Source organism: Arachis ipaensis, chromosome B5 (genome assembly GCF_059453495.1).
Source record: "Arachis ipaensis isolate K30076 ecotype BB chromosome B5, ASM5945349v1, whole genome shotgun sequence".
NCBI classification, from domain to species: Eukaryota; Viridiplantae; Streptophyta; class Magnoliopsida; order Fabales; family Fabaceae; genus Arachis; species Arachis ipaensis.
In genome coordinates, this window is record NC_142440.1 from 65,547,570 (window position 1) to 65,561,984 (window position 14,415).

At 40.9% G+C, this 14,415-nt stretch overlaps 1 pseudogene; it reads left to right on the forward strand.

The window, feature by feature from the left end:
- The window catches only part of LOC148564483 (uncharacterized), a 110,074-nt pseudogene that overhangs the window by 34,206 nt on the left and 61,453 nt on the right, over positions 1-14,415 (forward strand).

Consider the following 14,415-nt stretch of genomic DNA (forward strand, 5'->3'; position numbering starts at 1 on the left):
ACCTGCATCCACCATCAGAACGCTTGGTTTAACTGAAGAAGTTAAACCAACCCGGATATGTCTCCAACTTGCTGATGGCTCCATTAAATACCCATCAGGCGTGATTGAGGACATGATTGTCAGGGTTGGGCCATTCGCCTTTCCCACCGACTTTGTTGTGCTGGAAATGGAGGAGCACAAGAGTGCTACTCTCATTCTAGGAAGACCTTTCCTAGCAACTGGACGAACTCTCATTGATGTCCAAAAGGGGGAAGTCACCCTGAGAGTCAATGAGGATGAGTTTAAATTGAATGCTGTCAATGCCATGCAGCATCCAGACACACCAAAAGACTGCATGAAAGTTGATCTTATTGACTCTCTGGTGGAGGAGAACAACATGGCTGAGAGTCTCGAATCAGAGCTGGAAGACATCTTTAAAGATGTTCCGCCTGATCTAGAAGATTCAGAGGAATTGAAAGAGCCTCTGAAATTTCCTCAGGGAGAGGAAAAACCTCCTAAACCCGAGCTCAAACCATTACCACCATCCCTGAAACATGCATTTCTGGGAGAAGGTGATACTTTTCCAGTGATCATAAGCTCTGCTTTAAATCCACAGGAAGAGGAAGCACTAATCCAAGTGCTAAGGACACACAAGGCAGCTCTTGGGTGGTCCATAAGTGACCTTAGGGGCATAAGCCCAGCTAGATGCATGCACAAAATCCTATTGGAGGATGATGCTAAGCCAGTGGTTCTGATGCCAAGGCATCTTAGGCTAGTTTCACTAGCCTTTTTCTTTTATTTTTAGTTGTTTTATGCATTTTCTTGAGCCTTAAGTAATCATTTTGGGCCAAATAGTCATGCTTGTCTTAAATCATTCAACATGAAGATTTTGATGCAAATTCCATGAGTTTTTAGTTATATTCCTTGAAAGCTATGAATGGAAGAATTCTCATGAATTTTTGCAAGACTTTGATGCAATTGTTTGGATGATTTCAGGGAAGAAGAGGCTAGGCAAGGAAGCAACAAAATCAATAAAGGAAGCTTGAATATCACATGTGGAGTTTAAGTTCCAGTTTAAGCTTAAACTGGAACTTAAACTACCAAGCCATATAATGCTGGAATTGAAGTTTAACCTCCAGTTTAACCTTAAACTGGAGGTTAAACGCCAGAATGAGAATGCCAATCAGGAAGCATGTCCACGTTTAACCTCCAGTTTAACCTTAAACTGGAGGTTAAACGCCAGAAATGGGAAGTGCACCAGGGAGCCATTTCCACGTTTAAGCTCCAGTTTGACCTTAAACTGGAGCTTAAACGTGTTCGACCAAGTTTCTCCTCCAGGGTTGCTTTCTCCATTTCCACGTTTAAGCTCCAGTTTAACCTTAAACTGGAGCTTAAACGTGTTCGACACCTCCAGGGCTACCTTTCTAAGCTTCCACGTTTAAGCTCCAGTTTAACCTTAAACTGGAGCTTAAACGTGTTCGACCTCCAGGGCTACCTTTTCCATTTCCACGTTTAAGCTTCAGTTTAACCTTAAACTGAAGCTTAAACGTGTTATATGGAACAGCTTGACCATGCCTTCTTCAAACATAAATAACTTGAGCTACAAAACTCCAAATGAGGTGATTCAAAATGCATTGGAAAGAAGACATCTAGAGCTTTCCAAGCATATATGGCATGCATGGTGGATACTAAAAATTGAGGGAGAAAACAGCCCCGTAATGTGCATAGAAGAGCATAGTACCAACATGCAATCAGGCCAGCTGACCTCTTCACCTTCCATGGAGTATAACTCGAGTTGTAGAGCTCCAAATGATGCGCTTCCAGTTGCATTGGAAAGTAGACATCCAGAGCTTTCCAACGATATATAGAAGTATGGGGTGGACAATGCAACTGAGCTCCCAAAATTGGCATTTTCGAGCACGTTTAAGTGACTTAAACGTTGGCTTAAACGCTGTCAAACCAACCAGCAACCTTGTCACCTTCAATCAAGCATAACTTGAGCTATAGAGATCCAAATGAGGTGCTTCCAGTTGCGTTAGAAAGCTGACATCCATAGCTTTCCAACGAGGTATAATAGTCTATATTTGGCATCAAATTGGCAAGGTTGACAAGAGAACAAAGTGACGACTCAAGACGGGGGGGATTGAAGGGGAATCCAGCCCCTGAGGGGGAAAACTTTTACCTTTTCATTTTTTTAGCTAGTTTTCATATCTTTGTAGTTGAATTCAGAGCTATGACTCACTAAACCCCTTTCATTGGGTTAGGGAGCTCTATTGTAATTCAATGAATCAATAATAGTTTATCTTCTTCTTCAATCTTTTCTCTTGAATTTTGTTAGAAAGCTTCTCGTTCTAATTCCATTGGGTAGTTGTCTTGGGAAAGAAACTACCCATAATTGGAATCCTTCGGAACCTTGGGAAAGGAATGGAGGATTCATGCTAGAGAAGCTTTCTCACAGTGAATTGGATTGGGGTTTGGATGGATATTGTGACATGTAATCCTACCAAATTGTGGTTGATGAAACTGTGTGGTATAATCAGTGATCGAGCATCATCTCTTCTTATGAACATTTAAACCAAGGGATTGGGAATTTGTTTGTTTTTAGAGAGAATTGGTGAGCCAAGGGATTGGGATCCAATCATATAAGATTGCCAAGCAAAATTTAATGAACGCATTGGTTGAGGAAGAGATATACATGTTTTGATTCGGAGATCTCAATATCTCCTAACACCCAATGAATTCCCCATTTCTGATTTCCAATTTCTCTTTACATTCTGCAACTCAATTCTTGCAATCACCCCCATTCCCTTTTAATTTCAGCAATTTACATTCTGCTCTTTAATTCATGCAATTTAAGATTCCGCCATTTCAATTTCTTGTCATTTACTTTTCCCGCCAATTTTACATTCCGCAATTCTCATCTAAATCTTGATTCCGCTCAACTAGAACACACTTCTAATCTGAATTGCTCACTCAACCAATCCTTGTGGGATTCGACCTCACTCTATTGTGAGTTTTTACTTGACGATAACCGGTGCACTTGCCGGAAGGAATTTTGCCGATCGTGCAATTTCCTAAATCGTAGCATAACAAGTTTATGCAGCATCACACACAAGGCAGCTCTTGGGTGGTCCATAAGTGACCTTAGGGGCATAAGCCCAGCTAGATGCATGCACAAAATCCTATTGGAGGATGATGCTAAGCCAGTGGTTCAACCACAGAGGCAGCTAAATCCAGCCATGAAGGAAGTGGTGCAGAAAGAGGTCACTAAATTACTGGAGGCTGGGATTATTTATCCTATTTCTGATAGCCCCTGGGTGAGTCCTGTTCAAGTTGTCCCTAAAAAGGGAGGCATGACAGTGATTCATAATGAAAAAAATGAACTGGTTCCTACAAGAACAGTTACAGGGTGGCGCATGCGTATTGATTACAGAAGGCTCAATACAGCCATCAGAAAGGATCATTTTCCTTTACCATTCATAGACCAGATGCTAAAAAGACTAGCAGGTCATAATTACTACTGCTTTTTGGATGGCTATTCAGGCTACAACCAAATTGCAGTAGATTCCCAGGATCAAGAGAAAACAGCATTCACATGTCCATCTGGAGTATTTGCTTACAGAAGGATGTCTTTTGGGCTGTGTAATACGCCTGCAACCTTTCAGAGATGCATGCTCTCTATTTTCTCTGATATGGTGGAAAAATTTCTGGAAGTCTTCATGGATGACTTCTCAGTATATGGAGACTCATTCAGCTCCTGTCTTGATCACCTGACACTGGTTTTGAAAAGATGCCAAGAGACCAACCTGGTTTTAAGCTGGGAAAAATGTCACTTTATGGTGACTGAAGGGATTGTCCTTGGGCATAAAATTTCAAACAAGGGAATAGAGGTGGATCAAGCTAAAATAGAGGTAATTGAAAAATTACCACCACCTGCCAATGTTAAGGCAATCAGAAGCTTTCTGGGGCATGCAGGATTCTATAGGAGGTTTATAAAGGATTTCTCAGAAATTACAAAACCTCTAAGCAACCTGCTAGCTGCCGACACGCCATTTGTGTTTGACACAGAGTGCCTGCAGGAGTTTGAAACTCTGAAAGCTAAACTGGTCACAACACCAGTTATCTCTGCACCAGACTGGACATTACCATTCGAATTAATGTGTGATGCCAGTGATCACGCCATTGGTGCAGTGCTGGGGTAGAGGCATGACAAGCTTCTGCATGTCATTTATTACGCTAGCCGTGTTCTGAATGATGCCCAGAAAAATTACACAACCATAGAAAAAGAATTGCTTGCAGTGGTTTATGCCATTGACAAGTTTAGATCATACTTAGTAAGATCAAAGGTGATTGTGTACACAGATCATGCTGCTCTTAAATATCTACTCACAAAGCAGGATTCAAAACCCAGACTCATAAGATGGGTGTTACTTTTGCAAGAGTTTGATATAGAAATAAGAGACAGAAAAGGGAAAGAAAACCAAGTGGCTGACCATCTGCCCCGGATAGAACCAGTGGAAGGGGCGTCCTCCCCCTCTATTGAGATCTCTGAAACCTTTCCGGATGAGCATTTGTTTGCCATTCAGGAATTACAATGGTTTGCAGACATTGCAAACTACAAAGCTGCAAGGTTCATTCCCAAGGAGTACAGCAGGCAACAAAAGAAAAAATTAATTACTGATGCAAAGTACTACTTGTGGGATGAACCCTATCTCTTTAAGAGATGTGCAGACGGAATAATCCGTAGGTGTGTGCCTAAGGAAGCTATGGCATTACCATGGATCACAATATGGAGGTCATTTCGGAGGTGAGCGAACAGCTACCAAGGTCCTCCAATGTGGTTTCTACTGGCCTACACTCTATAGAGATTCCCGAGAGTTTGTACGTAACTATGACAGTTGCCAGAGAGCTGGTAATTTACCTCTCAGTTACGCCATGCCTCAACAAGGAATCTTGGAGATTGAGTTGTTTGATGTATGGGGAATTGATTTCATGGGGCCTTTGCCACCATCACACTCAAACACTTATATTCTGGTGGCAGTTGACTATGTATCAAAATGGGTAGAGGCCATTGCCACACCCACCAATGATACTAAAACAGTACTAAAGTTCCTCCAGAAACATATATTCAGCAGATTTGGTGTCCCTAGGGTACTAATCAGTGATGGGGGCACTCACTTCTGCAACAAACAGCTTTACTCTGCCATGGTCCGGTATGGGATTCGCCATAAGGTGGCAACTCCATATCATCCGCAGACAAATGGACAAGCTGAAGTTTCTAACAGAGAACTAAAAAGAATCCTAGAACGGACTGTGAGTACCCGTAGAAAGGATTGGGCACGAAGCTTGGATGATACTCTGTGGGCTTACAGAACAGCATTCAAGACTCCTATAGGGACCTCTCCATACCAACTTGTGTATGGTAAGGCATGCCACTACCCGTGGAACTGGAACATAAAGCCTACTGGGCAACCAGATTCCTAAACTTTGATGCCAAATTAGCTGGAGAAAAAAGATTGCTCCAGCTGAATGAGCTAGAGGAATTCATATTCACTACTTTCGAAAATACCAAGCTTTATAAAGAAAAATAAAAAAGGTGGCATGACAGAAAGCTGTCATCTAGAATCTTTGAACCAGGACAAAAGGTTCTGTTGTTTAACTCTAGGCTCAGGCTATTCCCCAGAAAACTGAAGTCCCGGTGGAGGGCACCATATGTGATTACAAGTGTATCACCATATGGTTATGTGGAGCTTCAAGATATTGATTCTTATAAGAAGTTCATTGTTAATGGACAAAGAATCAAGCACTATCTTGAAGGCAATGTTGAGCAAGAGTGCTCAAGGCTGAGGCTAGAGTAAAAACTCAGCAAGGTCCAGCTAAAGACAATAAAGAAGCGCTTGCTGGGAGGCAACTCAGCCATGGGGCATCACTTCCTCTAAGCATTTTGCCCTATTCTTGATTTTATTTGTTTATATAAAGTTCATTGATACTAAGGTATAGAGTCAATTGTATAAGTTTACAGGGTTACAGAAGGATTCTGCACACAAAATAGAGAAAAAGAGCTCACTGGCAAGAAAACGCCAGTAAAAGTCTGTTTTGGGCGTTCAACACCCAAAAGAAGCATCCACTGGGCGTTGAACGCTAGTAAGGATAGCCATCTGGGCGTTAAACGCCAGAAAGAAGCATCTTCTGGGCGTTGAACGCCAGAAAGAAGCTCCTTCTGGGCGTTTAACACCAGATTTACAGCGTCTTGGGCGTTCAGAAAAATGCCCAGTGACAAAGGAGTTCCTGGCGTTCAACGCCATAAAGAAGCAACAGCTGGGCGTTGAACGCCCAGGAGAAGCAGCAGTTGGGCGTTGAACGCCCAAAACATGCAGCGTTTTGGCGTTCAAATGCCAGGATGGTGGGGAGGAGGTAAATTCGTTTTATCTTTATATTTTTTATTTTAATCTTAATTTCCATGTTTCAATTCATGATTTCTTGCATAAACATGTTACAAACCCTGATTTCTAAAATCCCTAATTTCTAAAAACCCTACTTTAAAAAAATATCAAATGTATCTTAATCCATATGCACAAATCCTTTTTTTTCAATCCAATTCAACTCTTTTTCAAATTTTCAAAACAAATCTATCTCTTTTCATTCAAAAATCTTTTCAACTAATCAATATCTTTTTCAAATCTCCATATTATCTTTTTTAAAAATCCAAATTTATCTTCTTCAAATAGCTTTCATATCTTTTCAATTTTAAATTATATCTTTTCTTATCATACTTATCTCTTTTTAAATCATATCTTCTATCTTATCTTTCTCCCTTTTTTCGAAAACCCACCCCCTCCCTTTTAAAAACACATTCGGCTTCCTTCCTCTCATCCACCATTCAACACTAGCTCTCCTTCTATCCCTCTCCTTTCTTTTCTTTTGCTTGAGGACAAGCAATCCTCTAAGTTTGGTGTTTTTATCCGTGATCACTAAACCATTCCCACTAAGATCATGGCTCCTAAAGGAAAACAACCCACTCCAAGAGGCAAGAAAGAGAGTGTTCCAAAACAACTTTGGAATCAAGGAAGGTTCTTAACCAAAGAACATTCAGACCATTACTACAAAATAATGGCTCTAAGATCTGTAATCCCGGAAGTCAAGTTCGATCTGAAAGAAGATGAATATCTGGAGATCCAAGAGCAGATTCGAAACAGGAACTGGGAAGTCCTAGCTAATCCTGAAACGAAAGTGGGAAGGAATATGGTTCAAGAATTCTATGCTAATCTGTGGCAAACAGACAGGCAGAGAATATCTGGAGCTGCCCTTTATGACTATAGGACTGTGGTCAGAGGAAAGATTGTTCACATCCACCCTGACAAAATCAGGGAGATCTTTAAGCTACCTCAGCTGAAAGATGACCCAGACTCCTTCAATAGGAGAATGATGAGAACAAACAAGGTCCTGGATAAGATTCTAGAGGATATATGCATCCCTGGAGCCAGGTGGACCACCAGCACGAAGGGTGCCCCAAATCAACTCAAGAGAGAAGATCTCAAACCAGTCGCCAGAGGATGGCTAGACTTCATTGGGCGTTCTATATTGCCCACCAGCAACCGTTCTGAAGTCAATATTAGAAGAGCAGTGATAATCCATTGCATTATGTTGGGAAAAGAAGTAGAAGTTGAACAACTGATCCCATCTGAATTCTACATACTTACCAACAAGAACTCCAAGGATGCCAGGTTGGCTTATCCAAGCCTAATCTCTATGCTCTGCAAAGATGCTGGAGTAAAGATGGGAATAACAGAGTATATCTCAGTGGAGCAACCAATCACTAAAATCACAATGGAAAAACAACAAATGCATGATGACCCCATCAAGAGGAGGGCGCAAGAATTCCTACCAGGACTCCCTCAATTTGAATACTGGGAGCATCTTGAGGCATCTGTCACTAAGTTGCAAGAAACCATGGACCAATTGAAGGAAGAACAGCAAAATCAAAACAGCATGCTTTGCAAACTGCTCAGAGAACAAGAGGTGCAAGGGCGTGAATTAAGAGAACTAAAGCGTCAGAAACTATCTCTTGAAGGGCCAAGCACCCCACAGACTAAAGAGGCATCCGCTTCCCAAAGTCAAGGTTGTTGAGTTCTGATCTTAACCTTAACCCTGTGATAACCTTTTTTCTATTATTTGAGTTTCATCTTAGGAGTCATATAATGGTAATTAGTATTTATATTTTGATTTTATCCCCAATTAAGCTATAATTTATTTTTCTCATCATCATTAAACATGGATAAAATGGAAGATTTTCTTTAGAACAAGGAGGCAATAATTTTCGAGTTTTTAATAAAACAAATTCTAATTGTTTACATGTGGTGGCAATGCTTTCTGCCTTCTGAATGAATGCTTGAACAGTGCATATGTCTTTGGAATTTGATGTTCTTGAATGTTAAATATGTTGGCTCTTGAAAGAATGATAAACATGAGACATGTTATTGGTAATCTGAAAAATAAAAAAAATGATTCTTGAAGCAAGAAAAAGCAGTGAATACAAAGGTTGCAAAAAAAAAAAAAAAAAACAAGCAGAAAGAGCCAATAACCCTTAAAACCAAAAGGCAAGGGTAATAAAAAGGATCCAAGGCTTTGAGCATCAGTGGATAGGAGGGCCTAAGGAAATCAAATCCTGGTCTAAGCGGCTAAACCAAGCTGTCCCTAACCATGTGCTTGTGGCGTGAAGGTGTCAAGTGGAAACTTGAGACTGAGCGGTTAAAGTCAAGGTCCAAAGCAAAGAGAAAAGTGTGCTTAAGAACCCTGGACACCTCTAATTGGGGGCTTTAGCAAAGCTGAGTCACAATCTGAAAAGGTTCACCCAATTATGTGTCTGTGGCATTTATGTATCCGGTGGTAATACTGGAAAACAAAGTGCTTAGGGCCACGACCAAGACTCATAAAAGTAGCTGTGTTCAAGAATCAACATACTGAACTAGGAGAATCAATAACACTATCTGAATTTTAGGTTCCTATAGATGCCAATCATTCTGAGCTTCAATGGATAAAGTGAGATGCCAAAACTGTTCGGAAGCAAAAAGCTACTAGCCCCGCTCATTTAATTAGAATCTGAGCTTTACTCAAAAACTTTGAGATATTATTGTTTCTTGACTTATATGTGTTCTATATTATTTATCTAGTTGCTTGAGGACAACCAACAGTTTAAGTTTGGTGTTATGATGAGCGGATATTTTATATGCTTTTTGGGGTTAATTTCATATAGTTTTTAGTATGTTTTAGTTAGTTTTTAGTTTATTTTCATTAGTTTCTAGGCAAAATTCATATTTCTGGACTTTACTATGATTTTGTGTGTTTTTCTATAATTTCAGGTAATTTCTGGCTGAAATTGAGGGAGCTGAGCAAAAATCTGATTCAAGCTGAAAAAGGACTGCTGATGCTGTTGGATCCTGACCTCTTTGCACTGGGAATGGAATTTTTGGAGCTACAGGAGTCCAATTGATGCGCTTCTAATTGCTTTGGAAAGTAGACATATAGGGCTTTCCATCAATATATAATAGTCCATACTTTGCTCAAGGATAAATGACGTAAACTGGCGTTCAACGCCAGTTCCATGTTGTAGTCTGGCATCCAGCGCCAGAAACACGTTACAAGTTGGAGTTCAATGCCAGAAACAGGTTACAGCCTGGCGTTGAACGCCCAGAACAGCCCAGGCACGTGAGAAGCTTTAGTCTCAGCCCCAGCACACACCAAGTGGGCCCCAGAAGTAGATTTCTGCACTATCTATCATAGTTTACTCATTTTCTGTAAACCTAGGTTACTAGTTTAGTATTTAAACAACTTTTAGAGATTTATTTTGTATCTCATGACATTTTTAGATCTGAATTTTGTACTCTTTGACAGCATGAGTTTCTAAACTCCATTGTTGGGGGTGAGGAGCTCTGCTGTGTCTCGATGAATTAATGCAAGTGTTTCTGTTTTCTATTCAAACATGCGTGTTCCTATCTAAGATATCCATTCGCACTTCAACATGAATGTGATGAACGTGACAATCATCATTATTCCCCCACGAACGCGTGCCTGACAACCACTCTCGTTCACCTTAGAATGAATGAATATCTCTTGGATCTCATAATCAGAATCTTCGTGGTATAAGCTAGATTGATGGCAGCATTCAAGAGAATCCGGAAAGTCTAAACCTTGTCTGTGGTATTCCGAGTAGGATTCAGGGATTGAATGACTGTGACGAGCTTCAAACTCGCGAGTGCTGGGCGTAGTGACAGACGCAAAACGATAGTAAATCTTATTCCGGTACGATTGAGAACCTGCAAATGATTAGCCGTGTGGTGACAGCGCACCTGGACCCTTTTCACTGGAAGGATGGATGGTAGCCATTGACAACGGTGATCCACCAACACACAGCTTGCCAAGGAGGACTTGCGTGCGTGAATCAGAGAACAGAAGAAAGCAAAATTTCAGAAGACAAAGCATCTCCAAAACTCCAACATATTCTCCATCATTGCACAATAAGTATTTATATTTATGCCCTCTCATTTTTTACAATTGAACTTGAAAAACACTGTTGTTGGCATCCTGACTAAGAATAATAAGATAACCATAGCTTGCTTCAAACCAACAATCTCCGTGGGATTCGACCCTTACTCACGTAAGGTATTACTTGGACGACCCAGTGCACTTGCTGGTTAGTTTTGCGAAGTTGTAAGAGAGTAATGTGAACATTGACATTACAATTTCGTGTACCAGTGAGTGTCACTAATGTTGGCTCATCATCCCTTTCCTCCACGTTAGCTTCCACGTTAATGTAATTAACATGGTAACTAACGTGGCTTATAGTGGCTTAGTCCAACGTTAGTTACAAAGGTGAGTGTCACAAACGTTGGCGATTCCTTGCTCCTTCCACGTTAGAGTTCATGTTAACTAAGTTAACGTGGCTCTTAACATAGCCAATATGGGCTTAGTCCAACATTAGTGACAAAGGTGAGTGTCACTAACGTTGGCATTATCTTCCTCTTCCACGTTAGAGTTCACGTTAACTGAGTTAACGTGACTCTTAACGTGGCCAATTGCCCTTTTGGAGCATTAGTGGCACTCACTTTTACCACTAACGCTTGGAGCTTCCTTTTCCTCCACGTTAACTACCACGTTAAGTTAACTACCACGTTAATGTAGTTAACGTGGTAATTAACGTGGGCTATGATGGCTTCGAAGACTTTATTGGCGATCACTTTTCTCATTAACGTTGCAAGCTAGCTCCCATTCCACGTTAGTGGTCACGTTAGTTAGACTAACGTGGCTACTAACGTGGCTTTTCCTTGCTTCCTTTGTCCTAAAATCAAGCAAATAAAGTGCATCAAAGCTCTAATCCAAGTTATGAGTCATGCATCATCCAATTTGTCATTAAATTCATGCATAATTCTCATGAAATCATATAAAATTCACAATGTTTGCTTGAATCAAGATGTAAGTGAAATTCTACCCAAAACTTGCTTATTTCCTAAGAAAATGCATGAAACTATCCTAAAACAGTAAAGAAAAGGTCAGTGAAACTGGCCGAAAGGCCCTGGCATCACAACACCAAATTTAAAGCTTGCTTGTCCCTAAGCAAGTACTGAAACATGAGAATGATGAATGAAATGACAAGAGGAATGAATCATTATTGTGGAAGTCATGTCCTTTGTTTTATGGGGTTTCATGCATAGCAACCTAGGTTCAATCCTTTACTGGCTTTCAGACCTTTATCATGCCCTGGAATACTCACTTGATTGCACCCTTTGAGACTTTTATTTATTGATCCCTTTGTCTTTTCAAGGTTTATTGCATCCTTAGGCTAAGTGCTCTGTGAGGGGGCGATTCTTTAACATAAGCTTTCAGCCAACACTCCCGAACCAGTTGGGTCAAGGTGCTAGGTGTTGAAACACCCCTAAGGACTTACTCCCTCGAGTCTCTCTCCCCCATACATGCACACCACAGCCACATGGTTTGTTATTTTCTTTCCTTGAGGCCTTGGTGTCTAGCACCTCTTTGTGTTACTAAATGTTCTGTAGCAAGGTTGCTCTTGATAGTGGATTTTCAGTTGATAATCCCGGGTTAGTTAACCCAAGTTACCAAGTGATGAAGCACTCCTAAGAACTTATTCATCCAAGCAGATCTTTGGTACAAGAGCACCACAGACACATCCCTCAAGATTCAAGCCCTTGGTGCCTAGCCTTATTTCTTATTACTTTTCTTTCTTTTTCAACTCTTATTGTTCTTTTCCTTTTTCTTATTAGGATCTTGTTATTTAGCTAGTCTCATGGGGTGTGTTTCAAGCATATGACTTCAGGACAGATAGTTGCCTTCCTACCTTGTTGGTGAACCAACTTAGCTAAGTGATTACTACACCACAAGCTTAAGAACCTACTCCACAATTGATCATCACTCTGGTCTTTCATAACATCTCTTTTTTTTATTTGACTTAAGGGACAAGCATACAAGTGAGCAAGGTGAAAATGAAGACAGGTTACTCGGACCAGCACACATATGACAAAGGAAATGAAAGCAAATATTAAATTCTAGGGATTTAAGCTAAAGAGTAACTATTAATCAGGGGCACATTCAGACTTCCAACTTTTTTTTAACATCTCCAAGCATATGGGATCAAGTAGCAATACAACCTTTTGGTGGTGCCTTCTGGTTATCTCTTTGTTGTCATCATCCATAGCTTCTGTGTCCTTCTTCGCCTCCTTGGATGGTGGTGCACTATTTTTCTAGAAGGTTAATTGAATTCCTGCAAAGTTATTGGAAGTTGCTTGTTCCCCAAACACTTGAGGAATAGTTAGCTTGCATGCATGCTTGTAAATTTCTGGACTTAATTTGGTGTGTGAACACCAAACTTAGTTCATTGCCTAATGTAGAACCTCATGTGCTTTTATTGAATAAACAACTATGAAAGAGAAACTAAACTATTGTTAAGCGGTTTCCCTGATTGGTTGGGGCTAGCAACTTGCCATTGAAGAGGTTTAATGTGATTCTAACTGAAATCTTTGGTGGAAAACCAAACTTAGAATTACACATTCACTCTTGGATTGGTTTGGTGTGCAACACCAAACTTGGCTCCTCACAATACGAGGGAAACTGCTTATATCCTTTATTGAGATGATCATGAAAAGGAAACTACCTTAGGTTGGGTTGCCTCCCAACGAAGCGCTCTTTTAGCGTCGCTAGCTCGACGATTTCTCCATCAGTTGAGACGATATTTCATTTTGGGGCTTTCCCCCATGTTGCCCATGTAGTGCTTGAGCCTTTGTCCGTTCACAGTGAACGTCCTCTTTGAACTTTCCTCCATGATTTCTATGTGTCCATCCGGCGAGACCTTTGTGACAAGAAAGGGTCCTGACCACCTTGATTTGAGTTTCCCAGGGAAAAGTCTTAATTTGGAATTGTAGAGGAGCACTTGCTGTCCTTTTTCGAAGCTCCTGGGTGCCAGATGGAGGTCGTGCCTTCTCTTTGCCTTTTCTTTATAAATCTTGGCTTTTTCATAGGCTTGAGATCTGAACTCCTCCATTTCCTACAGCTGCAAGACCCTCTTTTCACCAGCAGCAACGATATCAAAATTTAGTAGCTTGAGAGCCCAGAGGGCTTTGTGTTCCAGCTCCAATTGTAAATGACAAGCTTTTCCATACACCAGTTGATATGGGGACATCCCGATTGGTGTTTTGAATGCCATTCTGTATGCCCAAAGAGCATCATCCAGCTTCTTCGACCAATCCTTTCTTGATGCTCCTACAGTCTTTTCCAAAATCCTTTTTAGCTCTCTGTTAGATATCCCAGTTTCCCCACTTGTTTGGGGGTGGTAACGTGTGGCAATCTTGTGTTTCACCCCGTATCGTAGGAGGAGCGCTTCTAGTGGTCTGTTACAAAAATGGCTCCCTCCATCACTGATGAGTGTTCGGGGGACTCCGAACCGGCTAAAGATGTTCTTTTTGAGGAAGTTCATGACTACCTTGTTGTCATTCGTTGGGGTTGCAATAGCCTCTACCCACTTGAAAACGTAATCCACTGCTACCAAGATGTACTTGTTTGCATATGAGGTTGGGAATGGTACCATGAAATCGATTCCCCACACATCAAACTATTCCAGTTCTAAGATGAAATTCTGTGGCATCTCATTTCTTTTGGGTAAGTTTCCAGCTCTTTGACATTCATTGCAGTTCTTTACTAGTTCTTTGGCATCCTTGAAAAGGGTGGGCCAAAAGAATCCGCTTTGTAATACCTTGGCTGCAGTTCTATCCCCTCCAAAATGGCCTCCATAGCACGAGCCATGGCAGTTCCACAAGACCTCTCATCCCTCTTCTTCTGAAACACATCTTCTCAGGATTCCATCTGAACACTTCTTGAAGATATATGGTTCATCCCAAACAAAATACTTTGCATCATTGATGAGCTTTC